The 22,574-nt window shown below is 43.5% G+C and overlaps 1 protein-coding gene across 2 annotated transcripts in view; it reads right to left on the bottom strand.

The window, feature by feature from the left end:
• Positions 1-22,574, bottom strand: part of NEDD9 (neural precursor cell expressed, developmentally down-regulated 9) — a 291,241-nt gene that overhangs the window by 147,807 nt on the left and 120,860 nt on the right. The gene's annotated exons all lie outside the window — the stretch shown is intronic.

The following is a 22,574-nucleotide window of genomic DNA, read 5'->3' as shown; positions in this document are numbered from 1 at the left end:
CCGCAACTAGAGGAAGCCCGCGCACAGCAACGAAGACCCAACGCAGCCAAAAAAAAAAACAAAAAGTCAACCCCAGCGTCACCTCTCACAGGAAGCCTTCCTTGCCTGCAGTTAGGGGTACTCTTTTCTTGTTCATATCTCTGTATGAGCACTTACAACATCACATAATTGCTACTTTGTGTGTCTCTTTTCTCCACCTGAAGGGAAGGCAGATGCTCTGTCCTACTCTGTGCTCAGCTCCCAGAGCAGCGTCAGGCACTAGGAGGTGCTTAATAGACCTTAGTGAAAGACTATACCCTTAGCGGGCATTGACGGGAGGAGGGGGCTGAGGGAATCAATTCTATTGATTTATTGCTGTGACTGTAGAAACTGCTAATTCTTCGTTAACCAAGTTTAGGGTCTCTCTTTCCTCAGAGGATGGTAATGCACTTGAAAATTTTAAGATATTCAACTATGCCAGCATTTATCTACTTTATACACTTGGGACATGAGATGCATCCCATTAGCTGTGCTTTATAAACACACTTCAATATACTTCCCCTTTGTAGCAAGGTAACTCTGGATAAGTGAATGTTACTTGGTGTTATGGGTTGAATTGTGTCCCCCTTAAATTCATATGTTGAAGTCCTAACTCTTAGCACCTCAGAATGTGACCTTATTTGGAAATCAGGTTGTTGCAGATGTAATTAGTTGAGTTAAAATGAGGTTGTTAGGGTGGGCCCCCTGATATAATATGACTATTGTCCTTATAGAAGGGGGAAATTTGGACAGACAGACAGACAGACACACACAGAGGGAGAACGCCATGTGAAAATGAAGGCAAAGATGGGGGTGATGCTTCTACAAGGCAAGAAATGCCAAGAATTGTCAGAAGACCACTAGAAGTTAGGGGAGAGATATAGATTTTCCTCAGAGCTCTCAGTAGAAACCAAACTGCTGACACCTTGATGTCAGACTTTAAGCCTCCAGAACTGTGAGATCATAAATTTCTGTTGTTTAAGCCACTCAATTTATGGTACTTTTTTTACAGCAATCCTAGCAAACGAATACACTCAGGGACCCTTGAGTGAAATATCAGAGCGGAGCACTTTATCCTAAATCTCCACTATTGAACTCTCATTTTGGTCCCAGCGTCCAGCATGATTATGGTTCATTTCGCAAATGGGAAAGGGAAAGACCTATTCTACCTCTTTTGAAAATTTCATTATGGGTGTTATTTTTTTTTTTCCTAAACTTTTAAATATTTTCAACTGAGAAAAACAACATATCTGAATTTAAGTACATACAGAAATAAATTCAAGAGGTAAAAGGATAAATAAGTCCCCTGCTTACTCTCAGCTACTCAACTCCCCTCCCCAGAGGCAACCTCTTTTATGTCTGTGCATATGTATATTTCATTTTTTACATAATGATCATATACTCTAAACATCATTCTGTCTGTACCTTGATTTGATCGCTGAGTTTCCAATGTTGGAGATAATTCTCTATTAGAATACACAAACATGCCTCATTCTTTTTGAGGACTGCATTGTGTTTCTTTGACAGATATTTTCTGCCTGTTCTTAATAACTTCTCGGCTGGCTTTTCTTAAAACAAACAGAAAGCATTCCCAAAGTTCTCTTTGCAGCCTGCACAGGGCTGAGCCTGCCCACGGTTCTTATCCCTTTAAAGAGATGGATATTTTCTTTGTCACCAGAGGTTGTTAGATAAGCTTTAAATTCCGTGAAAGCTGGCTTTCCTCATGTTTTATGCAGGTATCTCCAAAGCACAGCAGCTTATGTCTGGTGTACGGCTGGCCCATCTTGGCTCACTAGATCTTGTTTCAACAAGTTTTTCTTCTCCCATGGGCTCTGCTAGAAATGACCAATTAGTTACATGTTGGGCCAGATGAAATGTGAGACCACATGCGTTAATCAAAACCTTTGAGTAATGTATCCATTACCTTCCTGTGGCTCATGGGGCCATCATTCACTTCCCAAATGCTACTGCACTGGGATTTCAGGACTCACCTGACTTCTCTCTGCTTGCATTTCTTGAACCTTTCCTACATTTTTACAGAGACGATCGGTAAATGCTTCTGGTTCAACAAGATTGTACTTGCATTCGTTATCTAATTTCCCAAAATAAGTTAATGAAGCCATTCAGCCGTAATATAAATAACTACATGCTACTTCATATGGTTGATTCTGAATGTGAGCTTAAGGAGCTAATGGCTATGTGTAACTCATTAATTTTCACCTCGAATCTAAGAAGCTGTTTAAACATTAGCCATGGCCACAAATTCAGATGATCTTCACAAGCCATATTTGCATGGAACATCGTCCCTAGTGGGTCTGTGATTTTTGAATAGGCCAAGCAGCCCATGTGCAGGATATAAATTTCCTTCTTTTTCAAAAAGTATCTGTATCTCATTCATCCTTCAGTGTCTGATTACACCCCAGGAGTCTTCCAAAACCTGCCCTGTCTTAATAAATAGCTTTCCCTCCTTATTTAAGAGCAAACTGTGCACCTCTACTTAGCTCTTGTTTCTTTCAGGGTTGCTTAAGATATTGTTTCCCTGCTGGCTTCCTTTCCTAAGCTGCCCACATGCCTGGAGGATAAAAGCTGTCTGTCTGTGCCCCTCAGACAGAGAAGATCAGTCAGTATCCATTGGTGAAGAGATGACCATCACACATTCAGATTATCAGAGAGCAATAGTGAACATTTATAGAGCACTCACTGTATACACATAAGGCATCATTTAAATAATTTTACACAAATTATCTCATTTAATTGTCATAATATCCTTTATGTGATATTATTATTATTATCTCCAGTTTATAGAAACAAAGAGAGACATTTTAAGCTCCTTGCCTAAAATCACACAGCTACTTTTTGACTTTAGATGATGTATTCTTAGACACTAAGATGCCTGTGTCTTAGCGAGCCCTAAAATCTACAAAATTGATAAAAATCTAGCCATCAAATTTGTATAATATAGAGGTTTAATTAATTTGAAAGTTCTGTCAACCAGTTATTTCATGGCCTTCTAATTCAGCTCCTTGCTTTTGTCCTAGAGGTCTCTTCTCGACAGACAGTGTGATCCAGTTATAACTCAAATCAGTTCTTGGCCCCCAAACTTTCCAATGCCTTTCCATTTCACTAGAGTAAAAGCCAGAGTCCTTATAATGGCCTATGAAGCTAAACAACAGCTGTTCCCACCACCACCCCTCCCCTGCCCACAACCTCTCTGACCTCATTTCCTACTCTCTCTCCTTTGCTCACATACTCCAGCCGTGTGGCTTCTGTGCTGTTCTACTAACAAGTCAGGCTTCTGCCTCACAGCCCTTTCCACTGAAGTTTCCTCTCTGAAATTCTCTTCCCCCAAATATTCCTCACCTTCTTCGAATTGTTACTTAAAAGGAAACTCCTTGGGCTGATGACTGATGGAGTAACTGGTTCCAGACTAGCTCATCCCCTGTAAATATAGGAAACTGGACAAGATAAGCACGGTAAGATACTTTTCAGGCAATGGAAAATAACCAGCACAAGACGTCAGTGCCTGGGAGAGGGGAGCGTGAGGGGAGCCCCACTGTTGTCCAGCTCTCTGCCTGGAGAGCTGAACTTGCACAGAGCAGAGTAGCGCTGTGGAGTTGAAAAGGCAAGGATCAGGGTTCAAGGCAACTGAAATGGCTGGGATCTGTGCAGAAAGAAAGTCCTAAAATTCTATGCAGATGTGTGGGGCGGTCCCTCATGAGTTCATGGCTGAGGGCTGGAGTGTGCACGTGCCAGGCAGAACCATCCAAGCCTTACCAAATATCAGCTGCTATGGGGTTGAGACTGAAACAAATATAATAAAGGTTGAGCAGTTCTGGGGGTAAACATGTGAGTATTTAAACTTAAATTAACAAAAATTTAATGAAATTTAAAATTCAGTTCCTCAGTCATGTTCAAGTGTTTAATAGCTGCTATACTGCATGGTGCAGACACAGAGTATTTTCCTCAATGCAGGAAGTTCTATTGAACAGTGCTGATCTCGAGTCTCTATGATGCACAATTCACAATGTCCAGCAGTCAGTCAGAAATCACTAGATGTCCAAAAACACAAATAAGCAAAAATCAGGATTGTGTAATTCACAGTAGACAATAAAAGAAGTAAAAAGAAACCTGATTCTAAGATGGACCAAATGTTGAACTCAGAAGATAAAGACTTTAAGACATATGTGTTTTACAGTATATATTCAAAGAATTAAAATTAGAAATATACTTATTAATTTTTTAAAAAGGTCCTAATGAGTGAATAGGTAAGGATCTTAGTAGAGAACTGGATATCATAAAAAGAATCACATGGAAATTCTATAATTGTGCAATACCCGAAGTGAGTCATTCACTGGAGGGGCTTGGAGTGAAGATGGTAGAAGACTCAGTGAAGCTGGAAACACATCAGTAGAAATTATCAAAGAGAGAAAAAATATTAAGGAAAAATGAACAGAGGGTCAGGGACCCATAGAACAGTATCAAACAGTTTAACACATGTGTGATTGGTGTCCCAGAAAGAGAAGAGAGTGAGGACAGAAAAAAAAATCTGAAGTAACAGTTGCCAAGAAGTTCCGAATTTTTAAAAAAATGACTTACAAATCCAAGCTCAAGAATAAAGATAAAGAAAATCCTACATAGGAACATCATAGTCAAACAACTGAACACTGAACATAAAGACAAAATTTTGAAAGCAGCCAGAGAAAAAAGACAAATTAAATACAGGGGAACAAAGTTAAAAATGATTGCTAATTTTTCATCAGAAACAATAGCGGCTAGAAGACAATGAAACAACATTTTTCGAGTATTGCATGAAAAATTCTGTCCACCCAGAATTCTATATGAAACAAAAATATTCTTCAAAATTGAAGGTGAAATAAAGACATTCTTAGATAAACAAAATCTGAGAAAATTCATCACCAGCAGACCATGCCAAAGGACGTCCTCCAGTCCAAAGGGAAATAATACCAGATGGAAATTACAGAAAGGATGAAAAGGAGGAGAAATGATAAATAATCGAATACACAAATTGTGGTATATTCATCCAATGGATTAATACTCTAATAAAGAGCAGTAACTATTAATAAATGCAATAACATGGATTAAGCTGACAAAAAGAAGCCACATACAAAAGACTTTGTGCTATATGTTCCATTTATATGACATTGTAAAACAGGAAAAACTAATCTATCGTGATATAAATAAAATCCGTGGTATCTTGGGGTGGGGCTAAGAGAATGACTATAAAAGAGTGAGGCGAAACTTTCTGGGGAGATGGGAATTTTCTACAGCTTGATTAGGGTAGTGGGTGTATATGTTGGTCAAAAGTCATCAATCTGTGCACTAAAATGTGTGAATTTTACAGCAGATAAATTAATAAGGTGGGTTAAAGTTTTTTAAGGTACCGTCTCAGGGAGGCTTTCCCTCCTATTTAAAGCTGCACCCCAATACTACTTATTTTCAGTTTTCTCCCTAGTACATATCACTGTCTAACACACTGTATATTTTATTTATCTTGTTTTATCTTCCCTTCTAGAATGTAACTTCCATGTGGGCAAGGACTTTTGCCCATTTCTTTCATTTCTGTGAACAGTGCCAAGAACAGTAGTTGGCACCTTATACTTAATAAATGTTGAATGAATGAATGAATGGATGAATGGATGAATAAATGAGTGAATGAATTACTGAATCCTTTACTGTTATCAAATGTAAGATTGAGTAGACAGGCTAAAATAAAGATACACTGAAATATCATGGAACTCGAGACACTGTATTTTAGTCTAACTCAAAGTTAAAAGGCAAGAAACCTGAGTAAGAAAGTAATATGGACTAAATACATAAACAAACGGTTGGCACGTCATGTGAGATACTTTACCCAGGCTCTCAGGTGAACTATGGATGTTTACAATAAATATTACCTCAGCTTTTTTTTTTGTACTTCACCCACTAGAAAATAGAGGTGTAACTTGGGAGTTAGGATAATAAGGGGGAGGGAAGTGGGGTTGTAGTTGGCAAGAGATAGAGGTGGGTAGGCTGCTATTTATCTTCCTGAGAAGGAAGGTAAATAGCATCTGGAGGCCCCTTTTTGGCTCTTTTAGAAAATTAGTGAGAATAAACTCTCTTGGGAATTCCCTGGTGGTCCAGTGGTTAGCACTCTGCGTTTCCGCTGCAGGGGGTATGGGTTTGATCCCTGGTCAGGGAACTAAGATCCCGCATGCCCGTGGTGCAGCCAGACAAAAAAAAAAGAATAAACTCTCTTAAAGGTATAGACATTGTGACACCTAGGCCTGGCACATCTCTGGTTACAGAAAGTACTGATAAGCACTTGTGATGGACATAATATTAGAATTTGTGTGGCCTCAATTCCTAAGAGTTAGGCCCCTCATTTAGCATCAAATTCCAGACAATTGAGAAAAATACACCTAGTCCATCCTACGGGAAGGTCCACCCTATTGAAGATATTTACCTTGAAGAGAGGGAAGTCATTCAAAGTAGGAGAACGTTTAGAAGGGGCGTGTGTGCAAAATATCCAACAGCATCATTTGTGCTCCTGTCCTAAGTGTCACACCCTTCCCATGAAAAGAGCAAACTGGATTCCAAGTTTCAGGTAAGGGCATGTTGATTCCAGGTCATAGTTGATAAAATAAGATTTGTACCTGCAGAGCCATCTGGATGGCTCTGAAGTACGTGCCCTCATTGCCGCTGCCTCCAAGGCAGACGGCAACCTCACTTTGACGTCTACTGCACTTAGATTACATAGCACACATTCCAGGGACCACATTCTGCTGGGTATCGTCCCTGGTTCTCAGCCAGCTTGACCGCTCCCCACCCTCCCTCATGACCATCAGCCTCTCCAGCTCCAAAGTTCAGAAAACAGATACCTTTATTTATTCTTATCATTAAACAACAACAACAACTTTCTTCTCTTCTTTTTCATCCCTCTCCTTTCCCCGACTCCTGTCCCCAAACCCCATTAGAGAGTTAGTATTTAAAGAAACTGGAGACTGAGACTCAAGGATGGGGGAGAGGAGGGGAGAACTCATACTTCCCATTCCATGACCTTCTGAGTGTTAGAGTTATAAATGCCAGGAGTCAGCCCTTCCAGTGGTAAGAAAAGGAATCTGGGAGCATTCCTGTAAAAGTAGAGAAGATATCAAAACAGAAAGACGTTGTGTAAAAGATCTTCTTGTCTGGAATAAGGTGACTGGAAAGAGGGACCAGGGTGAGGCAGGATGGAGAGGGGATGGGAGTGAGAATGAAGTAAACTTAAAGGTTCTGAGAGAAGAAAGAGGGACAAGAAATCCACCCAAGGGAATATCTAAGATCTAACAGGGAGTTGCTGGGAGTGGAGGATGGGAGATGGAGAAGATGTGTTGATTGGTGCTTTGAACCAAGTCGAGGAAACTTGACTTTAGTAACAAGACACCATGACATTTATGACTTATTTCAACAGTTTGGGGCAGTGTGAAGGAATCTGGGGGCTTCAAGTTACTTGTGATGTTATCTTGGTTATCTTGGTGTGCTGGACAGCAGTGGAAAAGTGAACACCAAAGTAGCAGGTGTGAGTGTGTGTGTGTGTGAGTGTGTGTGCGTGTGTGAGTGTGTGTGTGAGTGTGTGAGAGCATGTGGGTGTGTGTGTGAGTGTGTGAGCATGTGTGTGAGAGCGTGTGTGAGTGTGAGAGCATGTGAGTGTGAGTGTGTGTGTGTGTGTGTGTGCTGCACTTTAGCTCAGTATGTGAAGCAAGAACCTGCCTCCTCCCCTGCTGTCACGGCTTCATTTCCAGGGGAACCTCAGATTGACCAAGACTGAATCTGCCCTTAGTCCCCTGTCCCCTACCCCAAGTTTCCAAAGAGACTTTCTGGAGGACGGATGATCTTCTTTTCAACCCCATAAACACCTGTAGAGGACTTACCTCCGAGTTGAAAGTACACAACATCATGCATTGGTTGTAAATACCAATATATAGAAGTCAGCATAACAGCATTAGTGAAAGGTATTTTAGGCTGAGATCAAAAGGCCGACTCAGTGTGATAGAAGGGGGTGTAAACAATTCCCAAGCTCACCTCGTGCTATTTTCTCCAGCTCAGGCCCTCCAGCCCACAGGCCTCTTGCTGCTCCTTAAACACGACCTCTGCCCCCGCTCTCTTTGCCGAAGGCTCTGACCCCTGACCTCCAGGGTCACAGCTCCTGAGACCTCTCTATCTGAAGGGTCTCCTATGCCACATCGCCCACTTTTGCTTCTTGGCGGCACTTAGCACTCTCTGGGACAGTCCAGGGTCTCTATTTATTTACTTGGTTTATCTGTGTCCCCACCTTTGGAATATAAGCTCCCTGAGCACAGGCACTTTGTCTATCCTCTCCTGCACTGAGGACAGCGTCTGGCACACAGAAGTACTCAGTAAGTGCTCACTGAATGAGTAAACATGCCCGTTGATATAGTATTTGTATCTTTTATGTTACGTAGAAGGCATTTTTCTGCACTAGGTACTGATTCAGCAGTCCCTCCCAGCCCTATCATTTCATACAATGATGAGGACGGTCCTTAAAAGACAAGAGACCAGTGTTAGGTGTTAAAGACTCACCCCGAAGAGCAACGCTCTTTACTGAGGCAGCAAATATCTGTAGTTCACTTTGGTTATGTGGTCACGAGAAGGCTCAGAGGCCCCCAGGTGAGTTCAAAGTGCCCTCTGTTTGCTGGGTAGAACAAACCTTATTATGAGGCACACACCAGAATTCGCAGGCAGGGAGGGCCTGGCCCTGTCTTGGACTCCTCTCCAGAGTCTCCGTCTGAGGCCGGCGTGGACCCTTGCCGGGGAGGAGTTCAGGGCTGGGGAGCACTGCCATTGCGGAGAGGATCCAGGCTGGCTGCTGACGGAGCAGTCGCCGGTTCAGCTTTTCAAGGCTCCCCGCCTTGCTTTGATCACTCAACCAGTAACTGCTGCAGCCCTGAGTCTGTGCTCAGGGCCCCCCTGGGAGAGGGTGTGAAAACCCCTTCTGTCTGTGGGATCCCGAACAGCCAGCTTCGGCCCAGAGCTACCCAGTCAGGGCTGCCCTGAAGCTCCGTTGTGAGGGGTGAGCCAGTCCTCCCAGTTGCCCCTCCTCACCTCCGCCTTTCCAGCGCCAGCCCCTTCTCCTTTGCCCTTCACGGGTCTCCGTTTGGGCAAAGGGGCTGCTGTGGCCACAGCGTAGCCAGCCTGCTTTGCCCAGCCCTCACACCACCTCTCCGCCAAAGAAGCAGAGCCAGGAGGTGCACGTGAAGAGGGTCACCGGGGCATGAAGACCGGGGTGCCCGGCCACTTCTTTTCCTCTTTATGAGCTGCAACTTTGGGCAAGTCACTTCACTCTGAGACTCAGTCTCTTTCCTTGTAAATCTGTGATAAAAATGCCCAATCTATCTGGCTCAGAGTATATCTTTAGGTTCAAAAGAGATGACGGATGGTGTACAGAGTCTTATCCAACCTTCTAAACTGAGAAGTTCACAGTTCACAGTTTTTCAGGAGCTAGCCTGGGCAATACAGTTTGATCTAGTAAAAAATAAACTAATTTACAATTGGCCCTTAATGGCCAAAAGTGGCTTCAAGGGTTATACCATTTGGGTAACATATTTTCATTTCTGTCCAATCTCTTCCTGTCTATCCAGCCTTAAGGAGAAATCATTTAAGGTGAGGATTTCAGGTTTCAGGCTGACCTCTAGAGGCAATGCCTTGAGAGAGAAGGGGCTTTGAAACACTCAGATCATAGTTTTGACGATTGTCCTTTTGGCTCATACACAAAGCCGACCCCCACAGAGCCTCATATAATCTGGACAGGGCCACAGCTGCTTTAGATGCCACCGTCACTAATAAACAACCAGTTATTTTGCAACTCTTGCCTCATCAAAACCATGTTTTTTCTCTTGGTTCAGTTTCTCTTTTAAAAGCACTGACTACAAATGGCAAAGACCAAGCAGACCTGGGCAACCCCAAACAGACGTCTTATCATCTGGCTTTGGCAACTTCCTGTCCTCTGTGACAAACCGTGGGAGCAGAAATAGAGACTCACAGACTCTCAGAGTAGATGGGAACTCAGATGTCAGCAGGCCTGACCGCCCTCAATGTCACCAGAAAGTGAACGTGCTTATTGGACACCTACTCTGTGCCAGATGCTATAGTGAGGGCTGGAGGGGGTACGACCGAGATGCTGAACAAGACCAACTGCTAACCCCGAGGGAGGGCGGCAGGCAAGGAGACAAGCAGTTGGGATGCTCGGATAAACAGAGTGTAGTTGTACCCTCGGGGGCTCGTGGAGGGGATGGGATGTCAGTCAGGCTTGGGAGATTCAGAAAAGGTTTTGGGGGGGCTTCCCTGGTGGTGCAGTGGTTAAGAATCTGCCTGCCAATGCAGGGGACATGGGTTCAAGCCCTGGTCCGGGAAGATCCCACATGCCGCGGAGCAACTAAGCCCGTGCGCCACAACTACTGAGCCTGCACTCTAGAGCCCGTGAGCCACAACTACTGAGCCCACGTGCCACAACTACTGAAGCCCGCGCACCTAGAGCCTGTGCTCCGCAACAAGAGAAGCCACCGCAATGAGAAGCCCGTGCACCGCAATGAAGGGTAGGCCTCGCTCGCCGCAACTAGAGAAAGCCTGCGTGCAGCAACAAAGACCCAACACAGCCAAAAATAAATAAATAAAATAAATTAATTAATTAAAAAAAAAAAAAGAAAAGGTTTTGGGGGAGAGGTGGAGTCTTGAAGGAAGGAGAGGAGTGAGCCCGAAGATGATCAAAGGGGTGGATGGAAAGACATTCCAAGTGGAGTTTACAGCCTGTGCAGGGCACAGAGGCCAGAAAGGAAAAGAGGTGGGAAGAGAGCAAGGGAGACCGAGAGGGCGAAGTGAAGGGGTGAGGGAGGACCAGGGTCGGGGGATGTTGCTGAGCTCTTGCACGTCTGGGGAGCTGCCAGTTCAAGGTCAGGGGCAGAGGGAGATGAGGCGAGGAGTCCGGGCTTTCCTCTTCCGCAGCGTTAACAAGCCCAGTCCCTTCCGCTACTTCTCATAGGACACAGGAGGCTTTCTCCCCAGAAGTATGGGGCTTGAAAACCCCAGCTTTCCTCCTCTTATCTCTCCTCTAGCGAAGTGAGTTGTCTACACCAGGGGTCCCCAACCCCCAGACCGCAGACCGGTATCAGTCTGCGGCCTGTTAGGACCTGGGCCGCACAGCAGGAGGTGAGCGGCGGGCGAGCGAGTGACGCTTCACTTGCCGCTCCCCATCCACTCCTCATTGCTCCCCATCAACCCCATTGCTGGCATTACCGCCTGAATCATTCCCCCAGTGGCCCCATCTGAGGAAAAACTGTATTCCTCGAAACCGGTCCCTGGTGCCAAAAAGGTTGGGGACTGCAGGTCTACACCACAGCCATCCAAGCACAGATGGAGCAGATGAATCCTCTCCAGGTCGGCAGTATAGACATTTACACAGCATTGAGCCCAGTTTGCTGTGCTTTATAACAATCAACGTCTGGCATTTGTTTCGTGGAGTAACTAATGCTGCCACCGACCACTTCCTCTTCACTCTTGCCTGTTCCCCAGGAACATGATCTTTTTATGTTGCTTTGTTTCCTTATGCCTCAAGTATAACTACTCAGCTTCTTCCTGCAGCTTCATTCTCTGAACCTAGGTCAATGTTAATTCAGAGTCTTAACGTCCCCCTTCCCCCAGGCAACATGGCACAATGGTAAGAAGAGTCTTCAGAGTCAGAGAGATCTGAGTTTGAATCTTGGCTCAGCTAGTTATTAACTGTGTGAATTCAGGCAAGTGACTTAACCTGTCTGAGCTTCAATTTCCTCATCTGTGTAATGCGGACAGTATCTATTCTTTAGAGCTGTGAAGAGCTTAGCTAATTTAGGTGATGTCCTTGGTACGTAGTAGACATGGGAGTATGGATGGCTCTTAATAATAAAAACAACAGTAGTACTAATGATGATGACCTGGTACTTCTACTCACAGCCCTGGATCTACTGACTTAGAATTTCAGTTTTCCCATCTATTAAGTGAGGATAATAGCAATTATTTGGTAGAGTTATTTGGGGATCCAATGTGATACAAATGTGTAAAACACACAGTGGGCTCTTGGAGCATGCGTATATCACCGTCTCCTCGCCCTCCAGGGCATTCTTCTTCCCCTTTTAGCTGTCACATCCATCACTAGGCCCTTTCCCTCCATCTTGAGATGCTCCGGGCAGGGGTCTCAAGCGCTTTCTAGGCAAACGGCCTCCGAGATGAGGTTCTCCTATTTGGGTTGCCCAAGATCAAAGAGTCATTTTTTCTGTCCCTTGTTTCTCTCTTGTTCTCTCTTGCCTGTTATAGGTTGAATTGTATCCCTCACTCTCTCCCCCAAAAAGGTACCTTACATTCCTAAGGCCCAGTACCTGTGAATGTGACCTTATTTGGAAATAGGGTCTGCAGATTTAATCAAGTTAAGATGAGGTCATCAGGGTGGGCTCTAGTCCTGACAAGAAGACAAGAGAAGCCACGTGGAGCTAGAGGCACGCAGCGAGGAGACAGCAGTGTGAAGACGGAGGGAGATTGGAGTTTTGTCACCACAAGGCAAGGAACACCTGGGGCTGCCAGAAGCTGCAAGAGACAAGCAAGCCTCCTCCCCTAGAGGCTTCAGAGAGCTCATGGCCTCACCAACACCTTGATTTCAGACTTCTGGTCTCCAGAACTGTGAGAGAATACATTTTGGTAATTTCGAGGCAATCAGTGTGTGGTACTTCCTTACGCAGCCCTAGGAAACTAACACATTGGCTACGTTACTAGTTTGAATCCACATGACTGAGAGGTTTATTCATTTGTGAAACAAACATTCCTAAGCCCACCTTTAGGATTAACTAGTTGTTTATCCAAATTAGGGATGTATTATGCAGTTATGTATAACATAAAATAGATCAAATGGAGTAAGGTTAGGCTGATGAGGAAGGGGAAAAAAACTGCTTAAGAAGACTCAAAACCCTACCTTACTGATGGATAAGAGACAGCAACTTTCTGTAAGAGCTGAAAGGGTCTTACGTGAATGTCAGGGCGGGAAGGGTAACAGGAGGTCATGATTCAGATGTCTCTGGGGAGCTGGCATTTTCGTGCTGATTTGATCTAAGATTCCAGCTTATGAAGAGATGAGGTTTACAGACTAAAAATTAGCCACAAGGTACAACTTTACTCCTGGCTTAACAGAAGACTGAAAGAATAAAGCAAGCAGCTTGTCAGAACTTGCAGGCCAGCGTGAGATGCCGTGGTTTGAACAAAACTGAGTTGGCCTGCGTATGAATTACAGGAAGAAAGGAAGGAAGAAACTGAGCTCTAAGGCTATTTGTTCCTTTTCTGTGGGACACGCTGAAGAAAAGATCGAGTCTCGTGTCACAGACCCAGCGGGAAAACATGGGGCCAGATGGGGCTGAAGGGGTGTGAGTCACCAGCGTCCCGCTTTCAGGAGCTCCATATTTGGGAGCCCAGCAAAGGCTCATCATGATTCTAATGGAGCCGTCTTGGTTCTGGGGCTGCTGTGAGCTTCAGCCAAATGTGTGTAGGTCTTAAAAGTTAGAATGGATGGTAATGGCCTTGGACTCACACAGCCTCATGTTTCAGGGAAAAATACTTAGAGCTCAGCTGGGTGGGGACGGAGGAGGAAACTGGGGTACACACTGTTGAAGGCATGATCAGATCTGATGGGGATGGGCATGTGCCCACCACCAGCCAATCAGAACTCTCCATTGTCCTGGCCACAGAATTGGCTTAGGAATGGGCACAGGGCACGTGTCAGCCCAAAGAGAGTCAATCTAGGGACTTTTGCACAGACTATGTCGGGAACGAGATGCAGTCAGATGGGTGGCTGAGAGAACAGTATGTTCCCGGAGCTGCTGGGGGCACCTTGTTACTGTTGGAAGAGTCAGCTTGAGTGAGTTCAGGGATGGAGAGAGAGACTCAGTCCTGATGAGACTGAGCCCCTGTATCCAGCTGTGCCCAAAGCTCTTTTCTGTTACATGAGCCAATATGCTCCATCCTTTTATTTTCTTAAGCCATTAGCAGTTAGGTTTCTTTTACCGGCAACCTAAAGAGTTCTGACTGATACGCAGACCTCAGCAAGACAACAATAGGACCACAGCACATACCACAAAAGTATATAGAAGCCAGACAGAAGATTCAACCTGTATGCACACGGCATATTGCACCTGAGGGCTTGTAAAATAGAGAGGGTATAAACACAGGAATGGTTACAAGAGTATTTTAGAGTATTTTAAAACACAAAATGATGGTGTTATTTCTTTAAATCCTTCTGGAATTAGGGAATAAAGACAAAGTTCAAAAAAACATGATAATCTGAATCCTTGCAGTAATATGGCATCATCACCCCCACCACCGCCATCATCATCATTTCATCCCAAAGGCAAGAAGTGTGGGTTTTGTCTAGGCTCTGACTTAGGGCAACCGACTCGCCCAGGTTTGTCCAGTGGGACTGTCCCGTTTGAAAACTGGAAGTCCCCCATCCTCTGGACTCCCTTAGTCCCTGGACGGTGAGTCATGCCATGTTTTGGGGAGCTCCATGTTTTTATAAAGCGTCACAGCGGCCCCTGCAGAAGGGGGAGGGGTGCCAAGTGACCTCTTCTGCTTTGGTCATCGGGGTTTCTCTTCTGTATGTTTTAAAAGTCGGAGATTTCATTCGGGGGCAGGGAGACCTGCTCTCCGAGGGACCTCCCTCTAGAATTCCATGATTTAATTATTTTTGTTACAGGACAAATTGGCTCTTATAGACCAGTGGTTCCTGCACCCGGCTGATCCTAAGAGTCACCTGGGAAACTTTAAAACGATATAGGTTCCTGGCTGCCACACCTGGAGGTTCTGACTCAGGTGGAATCGGGTGGAGCCAGAGGTCTGTATTTTTAAAAATCTTTGCAAGTGACATATACATATAAATTATTCACAAATGTCGGTATGTTAACAACCATTAGTAGTAAATCACTTTCCAAACACCTCACCAATGGCTAAGACATACCATTGTTTGAGACACCATGTTCCAGTTCAGCTTAAACTTTCCGGGCACTGGGAGGGCTTGTGAAAACACAGCTCACTGGTCCCCACCCTCAGGCTTTCTGCTTCTGTGGGGCTGGGGTGACAGGGAATTTGCCCTTCCAAGACGCTCCCAGGAGGCCATCAACTACCTTGAGTAGCACCGTTGCAGACTGTAAGCTCAGCTGAGTGTCTAGTCGGGTCCCCTTAATCTTTGTTATTATTATTACTCTCTCATCTCCCCCTAGGATGGTAGTCTGTAAATTGTTGATAAATGAACACGTGGATAAATGTTTTATGGGCCTCAACGACAGTGACTTTTCCACCAACTTTCTGAAGAATATTGTGTCCTACACCCCTTAGCATGTCAGAAAGGTTTCTGCTGGTTATCTAAGGAATATTGATTGTATTATAGGACCTCAGCTGAGGACATGAGTGGGAACAACAGGATTTCCGGCTCTCGGCTTTAGGGGCTTTGTGATGAATACAATAAAGTAAGGGCTGCCTCTATCCTGGGGCCTCCAGCCACGCCCACTGGACTCTCTCAAAGACTCCATTTTGCTTGTTTGTCACTTTCTAAGGCTGGTAGGTTTATTTTTCACCCACTAACTCCTTTCTGGCTTTCTTTAGCTTGTCGTCACATTTACGTTTTTAAATTGATTTGCTGGGACATTACCCAAGCATATTCTGGTTGCAATGATTTTTTATTCCTGTGGGTAAACTTGTCATTATCTCTCTGGAAGCCTAAGATTGGCTATTCCAACCTCTGCTCAGGCTGTGCAGGACCCCTAACGATCCCCTCATCCTCTGGCCTGTTTGTTCTCTGTTGGTGCCGGCACAGCTGTGGGCACCTTGGCACTGTCTTCCCACGCATCTTCACTAGTTAAAGGAATGTTTCTTGGACTACAGAGATCTATGCATGGCTGCAACCCAGACCTCAACCCAGACACACCGCAAACAAAGTTAGAAAGGAAGAGAAAGCCGCTGACCATTATTAGCCGCTAAATAGGGGAGCTTCCTGTCCAAGTCCTGCAGGAACATTCAGATGGTGTTTAAGTGGCTTTGCAACTTTTATGTAAGTGCTTGAAATAAGAAGCAGCACCCAGAAAAACACTAATAATACTAATAATAGAATTTAAAGATTTCCTATTTATTTCAGATTCCTGCTACCATAATGATATTACAAACAGCTGCTTAGTTGGTATACTGTCTCGTTACCCTCGAGAAAATGAGTGTCCAAACGAGCAGGAAACAGAGAGCCTTCCTAACTTTCCTCCCTGATAAGAGGGTTTGGTTCTGATCAGAGTCCGTACATGGGAGAAATAATCCCTTCTAGATCAGTTCTACATCAGCCTAGCTGAATGGCCAAGTCTGTGGCAATGAGCAAAAGCCATTCATTACCCAGTCACTGTGGGTCCCGCCTCCAGAGCTAACTAGTCAACAACTAAAGGAGCAACCACTCTGCTATTTCATAATGTCAGCAGCATGACAGGGGCAATGCCTGTCTGATGCCGTCCGTGGCAGAAATGCCAGCCAGTGAAGAACTGTCCTCTAGTGCAAACTGGTCTGGGAGGTTTGGAAGGTTCCAGAACTTTTTGATGTTGTGTTCATGACGTTTGTGTTTCAGGAAACGTCTCTCCCTGGCTGACAGGAAAATATCATGTTAGATAATAAGTAAAACTGAGGATTTTTTTTTTAAGTTTTAACTCTCCATTTGGAGAATTAAGTTACTCTAGGGGGAAAATGGGTATTTCTCTTGTAGATATATGTTTGTGTGTGTGTGTGTGAGTGTGTGTGTGTGTATAAAATCTAAATGTGACCCTGGTACATGGGCAGGAGGAGAAATTAGACCGAACAATGGCAGAGGCACAGATACTCAAGGAATATTTGGGAAATTGCATAGGAAAAAAATAAAGTCTTAATGAATGGTGTTATGCTAGCTTTCTTCCCTTTTCGCCTTTCTCTTTTTCTCCCTCCCTCTTTTGGATGTTCTGCCTCTTGCTTCTCCTCTGCATGTCTTAAGCCTTTCAGTAGCACCCTTGGGCCCAGCTACTAGCAACAAGAGCCACAACGAATACTTTGACCTCCATATTCTATGAGCTTCATTTCTTATTTTTTTTCTAGACTCCATTATTTATTCCTCAAATTAAAATATTAAACAACCCCGGTCACATTATTCTTTCATTTAATTCCCTTCTCAGTTTGCTTTTCTCACTGGAGGAAAAGATTTGTGTAGGTGCAAAAATCTGGCACTGGGTTGACTATAGCCATGCAGGAAATACCCACCTACACACGTGGGCTAAGTGATAAACCACCAAGCCCAAAGGTGAATCTCTTATTCAATGGCAATACATTAGGAATTGAACGTTAAAGGAACAGACCTTTACTGACCAGTTACCATGTGTAAATTCCATACGAGGCTCTATGGGGGACAGAAATGACTAAGAAGTTTACAAAAAGCTTCATTTATTAGAAGAGGCAGATGCATGACAATGAACTAAGCTAATGTGGAAATAAATTACTGCTCCGAGACTCTTCCTTTCATCATACTGTATGACCATATTGCAATAGCCATGGATAATGCATTATTTTTTAACTTAAATTTCTTTCCTTGCAAAGTTTCTCTTTTAGAATCAAACTATTGATGCAACATTCAAAGGATTCTGCTAGGCCTATTCCATTTCTAAATCTTTTTTTTTTTTTAACTAAAAGATCCCTCTCAGTCAGCTGCAGTCAAGGACTCCAACTCAATGCAGAGATTCCTTTGGTTCAGCCTAATAAAGTTGTGCCACAATTGTCTACAGCACCTTCACAGCTAGCTGATGGATACATCTGCTACCCATCCCACTGACAAAGCCAAAGACACAAAAACCTGGCGAAAGATGAAGTAGAGGGAATTCTGTGATTTAAGGAGATTGATTAACTGGTTTGCAGTGGGAGGAGGTGGGCAGGAGAAATGCCTTAGTCAGAATTTTTTGAAGCCTAAAAATGATTTACAATTGGATGATTTCAAGTATCAAGTGAAAATTCACTATCTAGATCTTATAAAATAAAATTCTTAGGGCATTTAGATACGTATTCTGAAAAATGAGAGACATCAACAAAGCATGCCTAACTGCGTAGGAGGAAAAGATTGTGGTAAATCCAAAATATGCTCATTTAGGGCATTAAAGTACTAGACCATGTCTACACTCTAGAAGTAGGTTTAATCAATGAGGGTTCTGCACCATAGTGTGATATTACTTGTAGCTGGAGGAAGCTATGTCTTCAAAACAGCTACATTTAAAGGCTCCATCAGCTACAAGTCTGAGAAGGGAGGGATCTCCCTTCCTAGCAGAGGTCTGAAGAATACTCTTTTGTTTCTACTTGCATGAAGTGAATAAACGCATGGATGTTTTTAAGTCAGGTAGATGTGAATTTAGATTCTTAGCTCTGTAGTCATTCTAAACCTCAGTAATTTTTTTCCATTTAATAATAATGGCTAAAAATATTTTAGGGCTTCCTAAGTGTAAAGCACTGTTGTAGGCAGTGGATATATTTTACTTCATCTAATTTCACAATAATCCAATGAGGTGATGTGCAAAAAAGAGTTAACACAGCTGGCCTGAGGCTGCTCTCCTTAAAAAGCCTTGCTTACATGGTTGACCCTGAGCAGGCATCTGGGAACTTGGGCTTCAAGAGGGTTCCCACCATTCCCTGAGAAGAACTACTCACTGTATGTAACCATTTGTACAAACAATGGGGTTTACGCTGAACACCTGCTCCCTCCTGGGAGTCTGGAATTTTGGTATGTGCCACACACACAGAGGGTGCCCGAGTGACCGGCCCTCAGTCAAAACTCTAACACTGAGTCTCCAGTGAGCTTCCCTGGTAGACAATACCTCACACCAGTCATAACTCGTTGCAGGAGGAATCCAGCATGTCTTGTGTGACTCCCTGGGACATGAACCTTGGCAGCTTCTGCCTGGTTTCCTCCGGACTTTGCCCTGTGTACTTTTCCTTCTGCTGATTTTTTTTTTTTAACGTCTTTATTGGAGTATAATTGCTTTACAATGGTGTGTTAATTTCTGCTGTATAACAAAGTGAATCAGCTATATGCATAAATATATCCCCATATCCCCTCCCTCTTGCGTCTCCCTCCCACCTTCCTTATCCCACCCCTCCAGGTGGTCACAAAGCACCGAGCTGATCTCCCTGTGCTATGCGGCTGCTTCCCACTAGCTATCCATTTTACATTTGGTAGTGTATATATGTCCATGCCACTCTCTCACTTCATCCCAGCTTACCCTTCCCCCTCCCCGTGTCCTCAAGTCCATTCTCTACATCTGTGTCTTTATTCCTGTCCTGCCCCTAGGTTCTTCAGAACCTTTTTATTTTTAGCTTCCATATATATGTGTTAGCATTCGGTGTTTGTTTTTCTCTTTCTGACTTACTTCACTCTGTATGACAGACTCTAGGTCCATCCAGCTTTACAACAAATGCTAAAGGAACTTCTCTAGGCAGGAAACACAAGAGAAGGAAAAGACCTACAAAAACAAACCCAAAACAATTAAGAAAATGGTAACGGGAACATACATATCGACAATTACCTTTTGCTGATTTTAATTTGTATCCATTTGATGTAATAGATCTTAGCTGTGGGTATGATTGTATGCTGGGTCCTGTGAATCATCCTAGTGAGACACTGAACCCGGGGGTGGGCTTGGGGACCCTGACACAGATGTGTGACATTGTTATTACCTCAGTTTTAAAGGTGAGGAAGCTGATTCATGGAGAGGTTAAGTACCTGTCTTAAGGTCACACAGCAGGCACATGGCACAACCAGGATTTGAACTCAGGCAGTCTGGTTCCAGAGCCCTTGCTTCTAACCCCTATGGAGACTCTAGAATTATAGTAGCAATACCTCCTTCGTTGGATGATTGTGAGTCAAAGGAGGAGTGTTTGCTTAGCACATACTAAATGCTCAATAAAACTACTATTATTTTGTTATGCAACAGCCATCTATCCCTTCCACCTGCTAATCAGGAAATCTACCATACATTTCCCACAGCTCAATGACAAGTAGAATGTCTTCAAGAAGTTGAAACATCTATGAGGAGGAAAAAGGGAGGGGAATGGTATGGCACTCATCCCACTATTTTTTTAACAATAATATTTATTATAATACTTGTTCCTTACGAGCTAATTGGAACCTCGACACCTTCCCTCCTCTTTCTTCACCTCTTCTGTGGTCTCCTTGGGTCCACTGGAGACTGGACACTGGACACTGTGGTGACAGTGATGGAATCAGTACAGCAGCCTGAGTGTTTAGAAGAACTGGGGCAGAGTTGGACAGGGATGGGTGGTTTTAGCTGAGCCCCTTTCATTATGGTAACCGTATTTTCTACCAGCCGTTCCCCAAATGGAACACATTGTCTTACAACAGAATACTTAACATTCTGTTTGCTGAAATTATTTCTCAATCGCCCTCACTCTTTCCTACCTTTCAAACCTTCTAATTAACGCAGGAACATCCTGTTTATTTCCATTGAGGAAACTAAATGACCCCAGCATTCCACAGACCTATTCTTGCACTGCTTTCAAAGAGAAACAACTTTCTGCTAAATGCCTGTTTTCTCTGCATCACAGCAGATGAATGGCAAGTTTCTATGATGGCTTAGTTGGTGGACCAAGATGTCCTAGTTAGCGTTGGAGTTGGCTAAAGCACAGTATATCTACATGGTAGAATTTGGAGGGTAAAGGAAGATGCCCCTGTTTTAAAACCTCATCTCCATCTACTCCCCAAAATCCCCTTTACTAGAGAAGCAAACGTCTTATTTCATAGTAAGGAATATGACTTAAAATGTAACTAGCAGGAGAGTAATGGCTTGGCGTTCCACCAAATGAAATCAATGAGATCAAATCCTTCCTTACAAGCACATTTTGATAAAAGTAAAATTGGAAGGAGACCATGGATATCAGGTATTTGAAAAGAGGACTTTGTCATAACAATTGCCAGAAAAAGGAAATGGGATTTAGGAAGAAAAACTGGTGGTACCCAAGGATCACTTCACGAATACAGCAGATTTTTCCATGGGAAATCTTGGGTTTTGGTGGTTAGCACTTTAAAAGCAATAGAGGAGAGATGGAAATAAAATTAAAAGCCTCCTATTTTCAAGTAAATGCATTTTTCAACTAAGAAAAATCAACGTCTTCACACCAAAGGCATCTATGCTGTAAGGATCCACCACAAGGAGTTTCTTAGTCATTAGATGAATGTCTTTAAGCAAATGACTTAGTTAAAAGACCAGGGTTTCAGTTCTAGCAGTTGTCATATGATCACTTGCCTGACTTCACATGGTCTCCTCAGTTTCATTATCTGTAGAGTGGAGGAGATAATAATACTCCCCAGTACTGTTGTGAACATTAAATAAGTTGGTTGATGTGGGTCAACGTTCTGACGGAATTGTAAGTTAGTACCTAAATGTTAGCTATTAACATTTTGATCCAATGATGTTAACTAGCACCAAGATTGAAGAGGAAAACCAAACATAAGACAATGACCTAGTTTTCACTGTACTGGACGTCAAGAAAGGAGGGTCACCTCAGGAGGAGAGCCTTATAGAGCTAAATTACAAATAGAAAGGGTGCTGCAGTAAACTCACTACATGACTGGTCAAAATATTAGCCTTTCCCCATCGCAACCACCTTAATCCTTCCTCCTGGGTCTGTCTGGTTGAAATCACACACAGTGGTCTAAACAGGCAATGGCATCAATTAAGATTTAGGTCAGAGCCTCTGAAGTAGCCAGTGATTTAGTTTCTGGGATTAAGGAAGACAAAAATCTTACCAATGGCTGGATAAGAATAACATTCCTTTCTATTGTGATCATCCTACATCAAGGAAATGTTTGAAATTTAGGCAGTGTAGTATGATGTGCCTGCTAAAGTTATTATATGGTTGAACTTTTGAAAAACACAGCGGCACAAATGTGTTTTATCAATCTTTCCTGTTGGTAAGAATCTTGGAGAAAGCAAATTTGACTCATCTCCCAGTGCAGTTCACTCTAAAATGGATCATTGTTCTAAAGGACTCATTTTGCCCTGTTGGATTCCGGTCCATCTGCTTGGGGTCCCCCCTCCCGTCACCATCATTGTAACATCCTGTGCTTGCTCCCAGAATGCTGCTGACCGTCATTAGGCTCAGAGTAAGCTGCAATTAGCAAGTCTCTCAGCTTGTCTCCCAAGGAACTTATTTTTCAGTGGAAATTTTTGTAATGTTCCTGTCTGATTTTTTAACTCTTCCCTGGAGACCAAACTCCCCAGCTCAGTCCTTGGCACTGCGATTCTAAGAGTGAATGATACCATACCCTTTGGGACCAACTAATTACTGTAATTTCTTAAATTTAGCTAGTAGCTGTTTTGGCATCTTCTACGCGGTATCGCTTGCAAATTAATCCTGCCGAACTGTGAAATGTCTGGCTTTTCTGTTTGAACAATCAGAGATTTACAAGACAGGATCTTGGCTCTCACAAGGCCTCT

Source organism: Balaenoptera borealis (genome assembly GCF_965194805.1).
Source record: "Balaenoptera borealis genome assembly, chromosome: 12".
NCBI classification, from domain to species: Eukaryota; Metazoa; Chordata; class Mammalia; order Artiodactyla; family Balaenopteridae; genus Balaenoptera; species Balaenoptera borealis.
This window is presented reverse-complemented; position numbering and strand designations above follow the sequence as displayed.